Source organism: Puntigrus tetrazona, chromosome 1 (genome assembly GCF_018831695.1).
Source record: "Puntigrus tetrazona isolate hp1 chromosome 1, ASM1883169v1, whole genome shotgun sequence".
NCBI classification, from domain to species: domain Eukaryota; kingdom Metazoa; phylum Chordata; class Actinopteri; order Cypriniformes; family Cyprinidae; genus Puntigrus; species Puntigrus tetrazona.
The window spans coordinates 28522931-28541036 of NC_056699.1; the positions used below are offsets into that span (position 1 = coordinate 28522931).

Below are 18106 nucleotides of genomic sequence, written 5' to 3' on the forward strand. Positions count from 1 at the left end.
CATTTTTGCCAAAAATAATGCAAATAAAACTATTTACTTACTGCTTAGAGTGACACTTACTTAAACTATTTAAGTAGCAGTGCATTAATATGTTGTTAACACACAACATAATGGAAGAAGAAAAATAACATTTCCTCCATGTCTGTTATCTTTCACTAGTTATATTCACTCATTACACAAAGTGAAGAAGAAAAGAGAGAGGGATAAAGCCAATCCAGTGGATGGGGATTATTAATAGACAGAGGAGAGAATGTGGCCAGGACACAAGGGTTATACCCCGACTCTTTACAGTGAACATCATGGGAATTTTAATCACCGCAGAGAGTCAGGAAGTCAGTTTAATAATTTACCAACAGAAAGCTAGTTTACAGTGGAGATCCCTCATCCATGTACTGAGCAGACTCAGCCCTGCTTAGCTTCAGAGGACAACTAAACTTGGGCTGCAGGGTGACATGGGTCATACTCCTAGAAGTGTGAGCACACATCAGTGTTTCCTGAGAGAGGATACAAGCATCATCATCCATTTAACATTATACTATTAAAGAAATATTTGCATTGCACATTATCAGAGGTTTGACTGTCAAAACTTTGATCAGCAGGTAACTGTATGACAATGTAAGGAAATCATGTGCCATACACTGAGCTTTAGAAAGTGATACAAAGTGAATCTGTGAGGAGATTGCCCGGGACAAGATGTATTTGAATTTCTGTTCATCTGTCCTGATGCCTGCCACTTCATCACCATGACTTTGTTCACTCTCTTTCAGTCCTGAACACAAACCTTTAAACAACACTTTGATGAACAGGAATCTTTAGCGAATATAAATATCCAAAGATCAACATTTTCACACTATCACCATTCAACCATATGAAAGAATTGATGAATTTATTAAATATGAATGAAGCGCTATTCAGCCTGAAGAACCATCATCAAGTATTTATTTTTAAAAAACAAGTACACTTTATCACTTTATCTGGCTAAAATTACACTGGCATTCAGCTGTTACTGAACTACAAAAAAATTACTATTAAACAAATGCCACCATAAATCAACAGAACATGCAGTGTTACAGAAAGAGATCTAACACAAAAAGTCATAGGTCAAGAGCACAACTAATTCATTTCAACAAATAAAACATCACCATCTGATCTTCTGTAAATCTCTACAACATCAGGTGTTCATCACTGATGCTCAATAATCTTTGTCACTATTTTCCATCTTTGGGGATAGGGACAGTTTGCTGAAGCGGTGTTAAAGTTAATGAGGTAAGTTTTGATTGTCCATTAATGAAGACACCTGATGATAACAAGAAGAATCACCAAGGAAGAAAATCACATTTTTTTTAGTTACCATTACAGTGATCAGTGTTTACTTTAGTTGGGCTCTTGAGACTTGAAATTATAATATTTTGCAGTCTTTGACTGCTATAACTGAATTATAATAACCAGAAAAACAAAGAGCAAAAGCATTCTAATAAACTACTGGATTTTTCAGCTGCCTATTTGAATCCAAAATTGGAGGCACACCACATCTGAAAGCACTTCTCAGCCTCCTCCACCTTTTTCTTCTCCCCCTTCTTATCCTCATCAGATTGTTTGTAGTAAACTCTGACCAGCTCTTCATTAAACCTCCTTGGCAGGAAACTGGACAACTGTAAATAAGACAAGTGACACACAATCAGTTTCCTAACAGTACTTTTTAGCAATATTTCACTGACCCCAACACTGAGAAGTTAAAGGCCGTTCATTTATTATTATTGTTAATTTATTTATTTTAATTATTTGCCAAGGACTGATGTTTACACACTGTAAAAAAAATGACAGTGATTTTAACTGTAAATAACAGTAGAAATGCAACGGTAAAAACCTGTTAAAGAATGAGACCATCTATCTTTTTTTTTTCTTCTGGAGGCAGATGCCTGCTGCTTTGAAACACAGTCATGAAAACATTCCTGGGAGGTAATTTTTTTATGTCTTATCCCAAAATGCATGCATTGAAAAATATTCATAAATAATAATTTGGAAAATTGTTTAAATGATCTGAAATAAAACAATTTTACAGTTACCTGATAATCTTTAATGGGAGCAGCTTTATTGGGTTTTCTCTTGCTGTAGAAATAGACCTTTTCAATGGGGTTTTTGTCCTTCATTCCATGATCCAGATCAACCACCTGAATAAGAAGAGATGAAATAGCTAGTGTGTGCAGACATGAAGGCAATATAATTTGGATTAAAACTTACATAAACTGGTAAATTTTCAGTGTTCAGAGAAACAGTGGGGTCTGTAGATTTGTAGTTCTCTACTGTTGCCTTCCATGTTTTTGTCAGCTCCTCCTGAAATTTCAGATTTGGGAGCCCTTGTCAGTTTTATAGGTTTAAATCAAACAAAATAAACATTGTGTTTTTCACTTCTGACCAACCTTTGACATGCTAATGGTCAGACGAGCTTCTCCAACAAATTTTGGCAGTTTTCTTCTGAGGATCCTGTTTAAGATATTTCTGGACTTCTTCAGATTGTCAGCAGTGGTGGACAAAATATGCTCAAAGAGCTCATCTGACAGAAGAATAGAAAATTCATCACCAATACAAAATATTTAATTTCATATATGGTATGTCCTGAGTAGGGTTGGGTATGAGACACTGTCTTATAAAAGGTCTTATAAAGGATTTAAGAGTTAAAGTTAATGAGATAATTAAGTGACTAATTAAATGATGCATTAATGATGAACACCTGCTTTTACTGAGAATTACAGAGGATCAGATGTTGATGTTTTACTGGTTAAAATGACGCCACCATCATGGAGATCAGATGCTGTACTCATATCCAACACTAACTAACTAACTAACTAACTAACTAACTAACTAACAAAGCAGAATTAAATTAATGAGATAATTTATTGAATGAGAAGTGTCTATTACTGAAGCCATTATTAAGGTTAACAAGCACCATTACCAAAGAAAAACATGAAGGTTATATCAAAACAAATCCAAAACCACCTTTTCTTGGGTTTGGGAAACTACCATAAAACATAAACAAAACCTAATGTTGAAAAAAAAAAGACCAATTAAAGCAAACACTAATCACTATAATTCACTGACCTGTGAGTGTGCTGTAGTCCTCTGCTGTCTTTATTGCTTCAGAAATCTTCAGCATATCTTTAGGTTTATCTTCATGAAGATCTCGATCAGCTTGTATGAGAGCTTCTGCAAGCCTACAAAAAAAGGGAGTTAGTGTTTCAAACAGGTATAAGGAGTGCAGTCCATTACATAATTTGTGTAATCTCTAGAGAAGGAAGAATTACTGATGAAAGATTTTAAAAACTGTACGATCAGCACCACTAATCCAAACAGAGACTCACATCTCTTCAATGATGTTGGCGATCTTGTGCTGATAGGCCTGACGATGAAGAGTGTATCGGTGCGAAACATATCATAAACATTATCAGCCTCCTGTTAAACAAACATCAGTGTGTCAGAGATCCAGATCATGTAAAGCAATGGCATTTTTAGACAGTTGTTAAGTAACAAATCTAGAACAAGAATGTCTATACATTGAAAATGTATGCACTGTAAAAATTCTGTTAAATTGAATTCATAAAGCATAAAGTCATTAAACAACTCCACAAGCAAAATCTGTTCATGCCCCTAGCATACAAAAGCTTTTTATTTAGATTATTCCCAACAGCAACCTCCATGATGGTGGCATCATTTTAATCAAAAAAATATCAACACCTGATTCTCTGTAATTCTCATCATTAATAGTGTCTTATTTATCTCTTTTAGGACTTGGAATTCCACTTGAGACTTGTTTCGTTTCTTGCAAGGGAATGACTTGGTTCCCTCTCTGGTAAAATCATCTATATTTTATTTTCAGACCTCTACACTTTACACCTCTGCTCATGTGATATCTGAGGCAAAACTACTAAACAAATTTAAAGTAAACAAATTAAGAGTAAGCCAAGTTTTAATATGTGTTTGAATACATATAGGTTCTGCTATATGCATTATTCATACAGTGTGTGTTTTTGATTTGTCACCTTATCTCTGAAGCAGATGTGATTTCTCCCATTCACTTCACAGACTCGAGCAAACTTCAGGAGACGCAGATGGTCAAAGCTGTTTGAATACCCAGATGATGACAGTCTCTATCAAATAAATATGAAGCATGAAATCACAGTGCACAGTAAAATCCCATGCATTAAATCAACACTTCCAAGCATCTATATGTGTCCACACTAACACTAGTGTTAAATGTAAATAAAATAAAGTGATGATTGACCATTATTGAAGACACCTGATGTTAACCAAAATCACCACAAATCTAAATGTTACCATTACATTGATCAGGCTTTACTTTAGTTGGGCTCTTGAGCCATGCCTTTATGATATTATGTAATGTTTGTCCGCTGTAACTGAATTATAATGACTAGACAAACAAATTGTAGAAGTCAGGAGTTTTGGTATTTGAAAGAAATCCTAAAATGCATACACAGTAAAACACTTTGAAATCAAATCCAAATCAGAAGGTTGTTATGATCAACCAAGGAAATGTAGCTCTGAGAAAGAATTCAAATGAAATCAGTGCTTCAAGACAATTTTGTTTTATGTTAGAATATAAACACCTCCAGACTTTTGCTCTTTGTTTGTCTGGTTGGTAAAACCGAGCTCTTAAAACTGTGTAATGGTCTTATATCAGTCTGCCATCTCTGACATATTGCCATTTATCTGCACAGCAAAATCCTGGTATTGAAACGCTGCTGGGTATCTGTATGGACCCATCCTACAGAGTGATAAAAAGAACCTTCTGATTGTACAAAGAAAGAGCTTGTGTTTCCATACATTTTCAAAGGATTACTTAAAATAAAACTAAACAAAAAGACAGCATATTCAGTTTAGATCATGGCAAAACAAGCTACTAAAAGTGACTTAAAATATCCAGAAATATAGTGAGAATAAAAGTAATTATAAATCATGCAGCAATGCAGGATGGGAGGTTTTGATTGGCTACAAGATGCTTTTGATGGTCACCGTTGTTGTGATTCTCACGCTGATTCTCGATGGCTGTGTGTCTAATTTAAACCTTTTGAAATAATTAAAAATTAGATTATAATGAAAATACAAGATTGCGTGGTATTTCACAGTTGATTTCTTTTCAGGCTGTGGCTGAAGTCAGTTTTCTCTATTCTTCAGTGATGTTGATTGTTAGTTAATTATTTTATTAGGTCATTCATTTTAACTTTGGTTCATACTTAGTTGTACTTTATCAAGAGTAGGAGCAAATAGAGTTTGTTGTGATATCTCTCGCATCTGTGAAAAATGTTTAATATTTACCGTGCGAAATAGTCCCATTTGTCCACATCGATGCCGTTCTGTTTATTTGCCACAATCTCATACAGGAAGGATTTGTCTTTATCTCTGCCCTTGTATGACCACTGAACAGATAAGAAAATGCAGACTTAATTTTACTGAACCGTTAGCACACCATAAATAGCTGGAGTACCAGTCTGTACCTCTGAGGTTTTTGCCCCTTCAATCAACTCTTTAATGAAGGTGACATCTTTGTCATCCAGTCCATGCTCTTTCCACATGTCTTCATTCTCAGCCTGTAAACTCATCACAATGTCATCGAACATCTGAACTGACATCTGCTCGTGCTACAGCCAAGAAAAGAAATAGATGACAATAATTACATGTGGTACAGTCAGTCATTTGCTGCATGAGCAATGTGTTTGTGCTCACCTTCCACTTTTCAGGGATGTCATCAATCAGGCCTAAGAAAAGAAGCAGCTCTTAGGTTGAAAGATATATTTTATACATAACCAGTTTTCTTCAGGCACATTTTCAATACTTATACAATAGCTTGAGTTCTACATGTTAATGAGTTCTAATGTAACACTGATTTGAGAAGAACCGTGCAGGTCCACAGATCCTTCTGATTAGATTGCATGTCACACTGGCACTTACCTTTTAATTTTTATTCTTTTGACTTCAGGAATAACAGACCATCAAAAACATGAGAAAATGGTCCATGGCCTAACAATAAACAGAAAATATACATTTTAGAGCCATTTTTAAAATGATGGGGAATGTTCTGTGTGACCCAAGCTTGCATCTGAACAAATGAGTTCAATGACTCTTATGAAGGTTGATGTTCAGCTCCAAGTGGCTGAGTAACAGGCCAGAATTAAAACTAGTGAGGAAGAGCAAGAATAGGACATTCCTTAGACATATACTACTTCGATTCTAGACCAATATAACATCGTGTTCAGTAGAGCAAGCGAGCGCTCGTGTCATTTATGCAGAAGTAGAGCGTGCAGGTAAATTGTGAGATTCGTGAAAGAAAATCACCAAGTGGATAATAAAAAGTTGCAAATGCATGTGTTGCAAATGTTATTTACCAATTTGGACTCTAAAGGGACTCTATATTTGCCTTTTTGGAAATGATGATCAGCTGTCCAATGATCAGATGTCCTTCTGTACATCTTTGCACCTTTTGTGCGAGGCGAAGCACAGTGTTCACAAAGCACTTTACTCAACAGGGAAGTGGGGACAGGGAGTAAACGAGGAGAAATAGGGCTGGAAGTAGCAATAGCTCTTTGGCTCTGGTACAGCCACAGTGGAATATCTGATCAACTATCAAAAAGTGTCACTACTATTGAATTTAAAATAATTTTGTACTATTCAAATAAATTCAAATATCAATTCAATAATATCCTGTACATTGGACTGCCCCGATGTTGTCATAATATGCAAATAAATTAGTATATTTACACCCCACATGATCTTTTGGTCACGCCAGGGCTCTATTTTGAGTCCTTTCAAGCTACATGTATTTTTTTGTGTGTAGTATTTGTGCATCTACACAAACATGAACAAATCAGGATTCAGTAAGAGAGTCAACAGGAATTTACCCCATATACAATGTGAAGTGCATGTTCAAAATGTATTTTTTTTTTTATTAGTAACTGTTACTGTACTGTGCAGGTAGAGTCAACATCTGTGCTAAAATCTGTGAATGTGTGGGTGATATTCTTAGTATTTGTTTGTTGTCCTTCTTAACATTTAAAGATATGACTCTAAATTGTTTCATTAAATTCATTTGATTTAAATCATTTTAAGAGATGAAGATTCTAGTTTAAGTACTAGCCCCACTTACCCAAGTCGTGACACAGACCGGCAATCTGAACACACAGGAAATCCTGTTTGGTAATTTTGAGCTCTGGTTGATTGTTGTGAAGAACTTTCACAGACGTCCTGCTAAATATGCCACACTAACACACCACACAAAACACACCAAACCAAACCAAACCAAACCAAGACTTTAGTTTATAAAAATTGTGTTAGTGTTTCTCATCACATGGAAGAGCATTTAATTATTATTATTTTTCTTGTTAGATAGTTTTGCCTACTAATTTAACATTCTAAATTACTCATTTAATTTTAGATCTGTAAATAATTCTGTCTCACCCAAGTGAGTGTTCAAATCGATTGTGAGAAGCGCCAGGATACACCAGGTATGTTCCTCCCAGCTGTTTGATGTGTCTGAGTCTCTGAAACTGAGGAGTATCGATGATCTTCACTAGCAGGGGGTGCAGCTCCATGTGTCCGTGAATGGGGTCATTGAAAATCTGCAGGAAAAATAAAAAAACGGTTTATCACACCAGCATGACCTTGTACAGAGTTCTGAGAATATTCTCTGTTAGCTGGCTTCATGAGTCAGTAATTAAATCATTCACTTAATTGATTCCTAATGATTCATTGTGTGATCTGGGCTGTACTCACAAAACAAAAATCTTAAAAATAGTGGACATGTCAATGGAAATTTGGAGTGATGAGCAGCCAACGCTGCAGCACCCAGGGATCAATTGGGGGTTTGGTTTCTTTTGCTCAAGCGTCTCACCTCAATCTCAAACCCACAACCTTCAGGTTACAGGTCTGACTCTCTATCCATTAGGCCATGACTGAACAAAGAGTTGGACTGGCAGGGATTGTATGTGCGTGGATGGCTTAAATGCAGAGCACAAATTCTAAATATGGGTTACAATACCTGGACACATGTCATGTCACATCAAGTCCTATAAAAAGGGGGTATCTTGGTATCTATCATACCAACTGAATACCTACCTTCATCTGTTCCTTTGAGAAGTCTAAGGTGTATTTCTTCAGAATGTCATGCAATTCATCCTTGATAATCTCCCATAAGTGTTGTTTCTCTGGCTCTGAAAAAGTCAAGACACACACACACACACACACGTATAATGTTTACTTTAATGTGTGTGTGTTAATTTTACTGCTGTATCTTTGATAAATCATATTATGTTAGTCTTTTTACATGGCAGGTAATGTGATAACAGGAGGAAAGACTGAATATAATGTTTTGCTTCATTTTAATGTAAGATCTAATTCCTTGTAGCCTATTTTAAAAACAAAAAAAATTACATATAACCATCACATCTACTTTCAACACAGCATATCTGTCTTCTATTACCTTCACTTGCTTCATAGGACTTTCTGAGATCCTGGAGACTCTTTCTGTAATCAGAGAGGTTTTTCTGGTTTGTTCAGATCGAGGCATCTTGTCTTTTATTTTATTGTGGATTGTTAAAAGCTTAGATGATGTCTGTCTATCTGCTTTCAGACTTCACAGCTCCAGTGGTTCAGCTCTCTGGGATACAATCAGGAAGTCTTGTCATGATGAGGGTGTGTCCCAGATAGACTGGTTTCATTGTTTAAATGCAGGTATTACTGCTTTACATTTATAGGCACGATACATTTGTGCACATTTTGACTGATTTTCTAGCATGTAGTAAATGTAGACCAAATGTGCAGGAAGATTATCATTTTAGTAACAATATAGCATTAAAGATATTATGAGTGGCTACCCCACCCCTCTAAACCTAACCATAATTAGTATTAAATTAAATTGAATCAAAGTTAACGTTTTGACACTTTTGTAGAGATCTCTGGACTATCAAAAATCTTTGTTTAACAGAGATCTAAGAGATGTATTAGTATTTAAAAGTTCACAGATGTATTGAGGTGCTGAAATAGACTTGAAAATGCTAAACAATTTAATAATGGAGTAATAATTTGTTTACTAAGCTTGACACTCATTAGATAGTCTTAAAATGTTATGAAATTATGAAGCTGCTAGTTGAATAATATTTTCTATGTAGTTGTATTTCTTTGTATCACAATAATATGTTTGATACGTGAGTCTGCTTTGTAGTGCTTTTGTAGAAAGGTAGCACATAAGCATTTATTTTCTTGAAACACAGTTCATTTAAAGTCTAATCTCCAAGTTAGGTTTTCTTTTTTGATTACAACAACCTTTTGGTTCCACAGTGAAGTTTTTTCGAGTTTTTTATTTTTATAAATCTTTGTGCTGATTTAAAAAAAAAAAAATTGTTTTCACCAGCCTTTGTGACACGCGTCTGATTTCTGATTGGACAATATAATAAAGTGGGTTGAGTCGCTGGATCTATAAAAGTTGGAAATACAGTTGAATTGTTACACAACTATTCTGAAGCTTGATAAATAAAAATAAAATGGCAAGTAAAAGACAAATGGAAGAATCAGACACTTGTCCTGTCATCCCAAAGAAGAGAGGTGAATTTTTCTTCTTATTATTTGTTGGATATATATTTATAGGATATATTTTGGATCTCTTGTTGGCTACATAAGCAATAATAATGACGTTTTAGTGCTGTAGAATCCAAACCAACAAACACATGTGAAAGCTTTACTGCTGTTACTGAAAATGTTTATTATTTTAAGTAAAAAAATTCCAACTCAAATTTGTCAAAGCAAAAACTAAATTATTTTAATTGAAATATGAATTATAAATAAATAAATATCATGAATACAAAAGTTGCATTATATGCTATTTTGGTTTAAGATTTACTTCATTCATTTTATTCATGAATAAATAGCCAATAATAATAATATGCAATAATATGTCATTTAAATGTCTGCCAGTAGCACTTATCTAAAGATGCAGAAATTGAAACTGTTTTGAGACAGCTCTCATACCATGTAGCATAATGCATATGCACTTCAAGAATTGTATTCAAATGTGTACATTTCATCTCATTTCTATTGCCAGAGAAATTATCAAATGACTTTTTTCCCCATGAGAGCCTGGCAGAGACATACAAATGAAGGTAAAGCGCCTCTAAAAGCCCAGATACACTTATTTTCCTGCGCTCCGCTCCGCTGCTTGAACGGCGCAGTGCCGTCGAGCTGCTCGACCAGCTTGACATCTTGACGTCGCAGGGAGGACGTGTTTGCACCACAGAAAGGACCACATTTTTGAATGGTTGAAAGATCCGCACTAGGGTGGATGCCAGGTATTTTAAAGCGAAAACACGCATTAATTCATTATGCCCGCTGAAGTCGAGTTGTTTTTCACGCACACAAGATCAGTATTAAGCAGAGGGCGGACTTTCCGGTCACAAGTAAGTCTTTAAGTCAAGTTCCAAGTTCTCAAAGAGTTAAAATTAATAAGATAATGTTCAATGGTGACAGAACACCTGCTGTCAACAATAAACATTACTGAAGAAAAGAGAAAGCAAGAGCAACTGGCCAAGCAACCCAGCCTTGGAGGAAACCAATTGGAAGAAGAAAAAATAAAAAGAATAATTAGATGGTCTTGGCTTTTAAAAAATTTTTTTTTTTCAAGCAATTGCAATATTGTTTTTTCATGATGAATAAAATCTTGAAGTAGTAGATTAGTTTATGCCTTCTGTTCATAACTAATCATGAATGAACCTCATGAAAGTTTCTCCCTTTGGTTTATAGACTGACATTTAGTTGTCAGTTGATATCTCTGCTTCACAACAGCACAGCATTGTGTTTGATCTAGGGCTGATTCTGTTAATCTTTTTTCTTTTTGTTCCACTTTTCTTCAGTAATTGCATGTCCATCACTCATTAAATTAATTACCTAATTTAACCCAAAACTGTTTTAGTGTTATTTGAACACTGAGTGTGGACGCGTATGAACGCAGAGCTTTCAGGAGTTTCACTAATGTTATGAAATGTTAGGATAAATCATTATTAAAGTAATGTTAACTGATGATGTTCATAGAATTGCTGTTCTCATACTTTAGGAAGAAAATGGCTTTAATAATGCATTCATGTTGTTTTAAGAACAACAAACCTGATCAAAATTGATCAAGCAAGTAGTAATGTAAAAAAAATACTTTAGATGGATGTCTACTAAAATATTTCAGAACAATGTTGTAGAAACAATGTATAACATTGTCGTGTTAACCCGTTGAGAATGTTCAGGTTAGCAGAGAAGGATGTTCAAGAATGTTTTCTCCCATTATTATGAGAACATCTAAAAACTTACAACCAACATGTACATGACATTTTGGTCTAACCATTTGAGAACATTTTTAAAGACAGATAACTTTGAACAAACATTAACATTACTGAAGGAATGTTTGTTCATAACCGTGAGAGAGCCAGCAGAGGACAATTAAACTCCACAAACGGCATCACCAGCTTCACTTGACAACAATATGTTGCTATCTGGGAAGATATTAAAGCAGTAACTTCATACTGATGTTCATTATATTATGTGCAGGGAAACAGTAATGAATTATGTGGTTTGTGGTGCACTGTTTTGATCAGCATCGCTCTATTATTTCGGTGGCTCTAACAAATACATCCTCTCTGTGATGTCAACTGTCACTCCGCTCAGTCCATTGAGTCACACTGAATGACATTTCGTCCTACATGTGGTGTGTTTGGCTTTCATAAGTGAGTGTGCTGGTATCTGGGGTGGTTTTTGAGCTAGGTTGTAAAGGTTTCTGTGTTCTCTTTCATGTTTTCCCTAGTGTAAAAATAGTATACTTAACTCAATAACCTTGAGTTAAGTATGCTTGAGAAAAACTAAACATAGACTGAATTGTCTTACTTTAGTATATACAAGTTTACTTTTAGGTATACTTTAAGTATAACAGTAGTAAAATATGAGTGCAGTCAATAAAGGATAAAATCCTTTTTTATCACAATGATCATTATGCTCAGTGTTTGCTTTAGTGGGGATCTTGACCCTTGGCTCTTGTTTGACTACTGAAATATAGCAGTTAGACACACCAAAAGAAATGAGATGCAATGAGTAGATGAGGTAAACAGGTGTGTGTGTGTGTGTGTGCGAGTGTGTTTTAGTGCTGCTTCCCCAGCGGTGGCAGCTAATGTGACTTTATCACAAATAGTAATAATAGTAGTAATAGTAATAATATTAATAGGCCCAGGGACCGTTGAATGAATGAATTAATTACGATGTGTGCTAGCATCTTGTAACATGGACACAGGAGACGAAGTAGAATCCATGTATGGAAGTTTATTAGTGGGCAAGACAATAGACATCAATGATAAAACAGATGAAGAAGTCGATAACAGGCAGACAGTCCAAACAGCAGACAGGTTCAAGGGTAGTATGAGATCGAGGTCAGTACTGGCAGTGAGTCGATAACAGGTTAGCAATCCAATCAGGTAACAAGACAGAATCTGAGAGACATGAATCAAGTAAACAGGTAATGGTCATACACATGAATAACAATCAGCATAATCAGGAGAACCACTTGGTAAGGCAATCAGAATGGCAATACTTCACGTTAACTATTTGGACGGCTCCTGGTTATAAAGCCCTTTAATAGGAAGTGAGCAGAGAAGAAGCAGAGGAGCTTGAGCACAGCCAGTACTCAGGTGAGGGCTCACTCTGCTGGCCAGGCATTACATGTGCCTTACCACATAACTGTGAAAACGGATTCTAGGAGAACAAGTATAGCTCAAATATAGGTTTTCTAAGTCTCCTTGGTGGGACATGCCCAGAACACCTCCATTGGGAGGCGTCCGGAGGCATCCAGAACAGATGCCTGAGCCACCTCAGCTGGCCTCTCGATGTGGAGGAGCAGCGGGTCTACTCCAAGCTCCTCCCGGTGACTGAACTCCTCACCCACTATCTCTAAGAAGCGCGCCCAGCCACCCCTATGGAGGCTGCTTGTATCTGGGATCTCATCCTTTCGGTCATGACCCAAAGCTCATGACCATAGGATCGCCCCCCTTCTAGGATCTCCACCTTAACGTTGTGGAGGGGTTTCAGTGCCTGAATGACCCTAGGAGCTAGGTTGTCTGGGGCTATATGCTCCTGGTAGGGTTTCCCAAGGCAAACAGGTCTAGGTGACAAGCCAGACAAAGAGCTTTCCACCCCACCCGTTATGGATAACAATCCTAATAATAGAGTTGCGACGTCGACTGGTACAGCGCATCTGGGGCCCGCTAGCGAGGCCGGCATGCGAGCACCTGGTGGACGGGTCTTGCCCCATGGGACCCGGCTGGGCTCAGCCCGAAACAGCGGCGTGGAGCCATCCTCCCGTGGGCCCACCACCTGCAGGAGGGACCGTGAGGGGCTGGTGTCCCTGAACACAGAATCTGGTTTTAGGGACATTGAACATCACCTCGCTGGGGAAGGAGCCTGAGTTGTTGCAGGAGGTAGGGAGATACCGGCTAGAGATAGTTGGGCTCACCTCCACATACAGCTTGGGCTCTGGAACCCTTCTCCTCGAAATGGGCTGGACTCTTCACTACTCTGGTGCTGCCCGTGAGTGAGAGGCGGCGGGCTGAGTGTGGAGCTTGTGCATAGTCCCCCAGCTTAGCCGCCATGTGTTGGAGATTTACCCCCGGTGGGCGAGAGGGTCACCTCCTGGACCTCGGGGTTGGGAGGACTCTCACTGTCATTTGTGCCTATGGGCCTAATGGCAGTGTGAGAGTACTCAGCCTTCTTGGAGTCCTTGAGAGGAGTGCTGGAAAGTGCTCCAACCGGGATTCTATGCGTCCTGCTGGGGACCTTAACACTCACGTTGGTGATGCTAGTGACACATGGAGGGGCGTGATTGGGAGGAGCGGCCCCTGATCTAAACCAGAGTGGTGTTCTGTTGTTGGAATTCTGTGCTATGCATGGTCTGTCCATAACGAACACCATGTTCAAGCATAAGGGTGTCCACCAGTACCGTGGCACCAGGACACCCTAGGCGGAGTCGATGATCGACTTTGTGGTTGTATCATCTGATCTCCGGCTGCATGTCTTGACGGTCGGGTGGAGCTGTCAACTGATCACCACCTGGTGGTGAGTTGGATCTGTTGGTGGGGAGGAGGCCAGACAGACTTTGCAGGCCCAAGCGTGCCGTGGGTCTGTTGGGAGCGAGGGGTCTGTTAGGAACTCTCGCCTCCAGCAGAACTTTGACTGGATCCCGAGGAGGCTGGAGACATTGAGTCCGAGTGGACTATGTTTTCTACCTCTTTGGTCGATCACGGTCGTCTGGAGCTGTGGGCGTAAAGTCTCGGTGCATGTTGTGGCGGCAACCCCCGAACCAGTGTTGGACACCCTGAAGTAAGGGATGCCGTCAAGCTAAAGAAAGAAGTCCTATCGGGCCTGGTAGGCTCATGGGACTCCTAAGGCAGCTGATAGGTACCGGTGGGCCAAGCGGACCGCTGCTCGGGGTGGTTTGCAGGCCAAAACTCAGGTCTGGGAGGAGTTCGGGAGACCATGAAACAGACTGTCGGACTGACTAAAAAAGGTCCTGGCAAACCATCAGCGCCTCAGAAAGGAAAGCAGTGCCTGCCAGCACTGTATCACGTTGCTGGTAGGAACCTGCTGACCTCGACCTGAGGATATTGTCGGACCGTGGAAGGAATACTTTGAGATCCCGCCAACACGTCTTCCATTGTTGGAGCAGTGGCTGGGGACCTGAGGGGGGACTCTACCATTACCCTGGCTGAGGTCACTGAGGTTGTTGAAGCTTCTCGGTGCCCAGGCCCCGGGGAGTGGAAGAGATCCGCCCAGAGTACCTCAGGTCTCTGAATGTTGTGGGGCTGTCTTGGCTGACATGCCTCTGCAGTATCCCGCGTGGATGCGGGGACAGTGCCTCTGGACTGGCAGACCGGGTGGTGGTTCCTCTTTTAAGAAAGGGGGACCGGAGGTGTGTGCTTCAACTATGGGGATCACACTCCTCAGCCTCCCTGGGAAAGTCTATGCCAGGGTACTGGAGAGGAGAATCCATCCAATAGTGGAACCTCAGCTTCACAATGAGAGTTTCGTCCTGGATGTCGAACACTAGACCAGCTCTATACCCTCTTCAGGATGCTGGAGAGTTCCTGGGAGTTTGCTCAACCAGTCCACATGTGTTTGTGGATTTGGAGAAGGCATTCGACCGGGTTCCTTGTGGTGTCCTGTGGGGGTGCTCTGGGAAGGGTGGGGGCCCATTGTTAAGGGGCTGTCCGTGTCCCTGTATGATCAGAGCAGGAGCTTGGTTCGCATTGCTGGCATTAAGTCAGACTTGTTCCCAGTGCATGTTGGACTCTGACAGGGCTGCCCTTTGTCACGGTCATGGTCATTATATTTATGGACAGGATTTCTAGGTGCAGCCGGGGCCAGAGAGAGTCGGTTTGGTGACCACAGGATAGTGTCTCTGCTTTTTGCGGATGATATTGTCCTGTTGGCCTGCATCTGGCCAAGACCTACAGTGTGGCGCTGGGACAGGTTGCAGCTGAGTGTGAAGCGGCAGGGAAGAGAATCAGCACCTCTAAGTCTGAGGCCATGGCTCAGTCGGCCAGGGGTGGCTTGCCTCCTTCAGGTTGGTGAGGAGTTCCTGCCTCCAGGTGGAGGAGTTTAAGTATCTTGGGGTCTTGTTCACAAGTGAGGGGAGGATAGAATGAGAAGATTGACAGGCGGATCGGTGCAGCTTCTGCAGTATCTCACGATGCATGTACTGGTCTGTCATGGAGAAAAGAAGGAGCTGAGCCGCATGGCTTGGGGCTTCTCAACTTACAGGCCCATCTGCGTTCCTACTCTCACCTATAATTCATGAGCTTTGCGGAGTTATGACCGAGAGGATGAGATCCCAGATACAAAGCGTGCCTGGGCCAATAATAATAATAATATGTAATAATAATAAAAAAATATATATATATATATACATATATACCACACTATAAATTGGCATACTTGAAGTATAAATTGGACAAACTAATTTTTGTACTTAATGCACTTTGGTTGCTTTAATAAAACTTTCTTAGTTGCAACCCAGAACTACTTTTAAGCAGACTTTGTTATGCTAAAGTGCAACTATTCCAAGTATCCTAATTTTTGCATGTTACAGATAAGTGTAAAAAAATATATATTTCTTAATGTAATTAAAGTAAGCTATAAGTTTTCACACACTAATTTTGTATTTACTATAGTAAAAATTATTTTTAGTATAGTATCTTACAATGACATTTCACAGCTGTTCCTGATCATGACTGACAACACTGACTAAACTCCACTGGAACATGGTTTCCTGCGATTTAAGTCTTAAGGGTTATATAACTCCATGACTATTTCTCTTTCTCTGTTAGTGAAAGACAACTATGACCAATCAAAACCAACACAATCCAAATCTTTGACTCTAAATTGTTAAAAATAATGTAGGTGGTCCCCTAGTAGCTCTGGTGAAAGGTCAAATGCGTGTTCTGCCTTTTCTTTGCATCGGCACAAAATCACCGACATTTATTAATCTTTTGCGTTTCCAATTGTAGTACCGACCTTATACATACATTTTCTGACTGGAAGCAATCTTACCGTGATTTTAGTTATATTTATTTAAACATCGTAACTGCTGATCCCTCTAGTTGTGATTAAGATTCTGGACTATTAATGAACTATACTACTTCCTAGTTTCGACTTATCATTAGCATACAGGAGTTCGGGTAAGCTTAGAGACCTTGTTTAAGCCAGAACAGACTAATAACATATCTAGGCTAGTCCAGGTCTTAGTCGTGAGGTTACCCATTAGATCACTTCTAAGTATCTTAATGCAGCCATTTCCTCACACGACTTAAAAAGAGTAATTTTTATGCGTGCCTCTAAATACACAGCATGCGTTTCTAGTTTGGTGGCCAGAGTCAAGATCTGGAACGTGCTTCGCGGCTTCATCCATCGATTGTTGATCTGACTCACCCTAGTACGCTCAACAATGCGGAGAAAACCTCAGAGAAGTCACTGGAACTTACTAGAAAAATTTGTTTTTCAGACAATATTATAAAGCAAATCAAGATTAGCATGCTGATTTTGCCAGGCAAGAATAGTTTTCCAAATTGGTATAATTCTTAGACAGACATTATGCACAACTGATCAAAGCAGCACCAAAATTAACACAAAACTTCTTAAAAATATCATTATACCTGGTCTTCTTAAAAGCACACAGTATGGTGTATTAGGACACACACCACACTACAGGCCGATCTTTATTACAGAATCACTCAACATTTGTTTTTGTCACTTTCCTTATATACTCCAGACCAAACAAAAGAGAATCCCAAAATTTAGTTGTGAAACCTTTTGACGTGTTCCTAGCTCAGTGTCACACCACAAGCTGGAACACTTTCAGAGACCCAAAGGAGGACACACCTCCTTTCCACAGAGGACACAGTTCTACCAAGTTCTTAATCTTTCCCATAATATAAGTGATTACTATGAAATTGAGACCAATTTACCAATCGCACTGAGACCTTTCAAATAAGACCAAACATGAAAGTGAAGAACAATAGGTTCACAAGACACATGACATATAATGGCTTATTCTTAATGAACCTTAAGCCAACTCTTTTGGGCAGAAGGAGGGAAGCAGGAAGAGCAGAGTTGAAGAGTGTGTCATAAAACTACAGGGAGGGGAGGGTTCTTTACTCTCTTTTTGATGTCATTTTTGTTCCTTTGGATATCCCTTCTCAGATTAGTCTTATTGCATTACAGGTTCTGGATTTTCGCTCCTTACCAAATTATTTAATCAATTACCAATTTGGTTCTTTTATAGCAGTTCAATGACCCCATTCATGGACACATGGGCTGCACCCCTGTTGAGTGAAGATCATCGATACTCCTCAGTTTCAGAGACTCAGACACATCAAACAGCTGGGAACAAAGTATCTGAGGTATCCAGGGAGCCACTCACACCCGCTTTGAACACTCTGCTTGGGTAACTTTATTTCCTTTTTTATAAAGGATGAATTTATATGTCTTGAGATATTCTTATTCTATTCTTGGTTTGTTTGGGTTT

The 18106-nt window shown here is 39.0% G+C and overlaps 1 long non-coding RNA gene and 1 pseudogene across 1 annotated transcript; one reads left to right on the forward strand and one right to left on the reverse strand.

Annotated features, from left to right (window-relative positions):
- Window positions 1–922: 922 nt before the first annotated feature.
- On the reverse strand, window positions 923–8783 carry LOC122349490 (annotated as a pseudogene).
- A 729-nt stretch (window positions 8784–9512) lies between these two features.
- On the forward strand, window positions 9513–17894 carry LOC122327071. Its single transcript, XR_006247597.1, has 3 exons — window positions 9513–9609; window positions 10138–10163; window positions 17864–17894. It is a non-coding gene; the product is annotated as an uncharacterized LOC122327071 (long non-coding RNA).
- The last annotated feature ends 212 nt before the right edge of the window (window positions 17895–18106 follow it).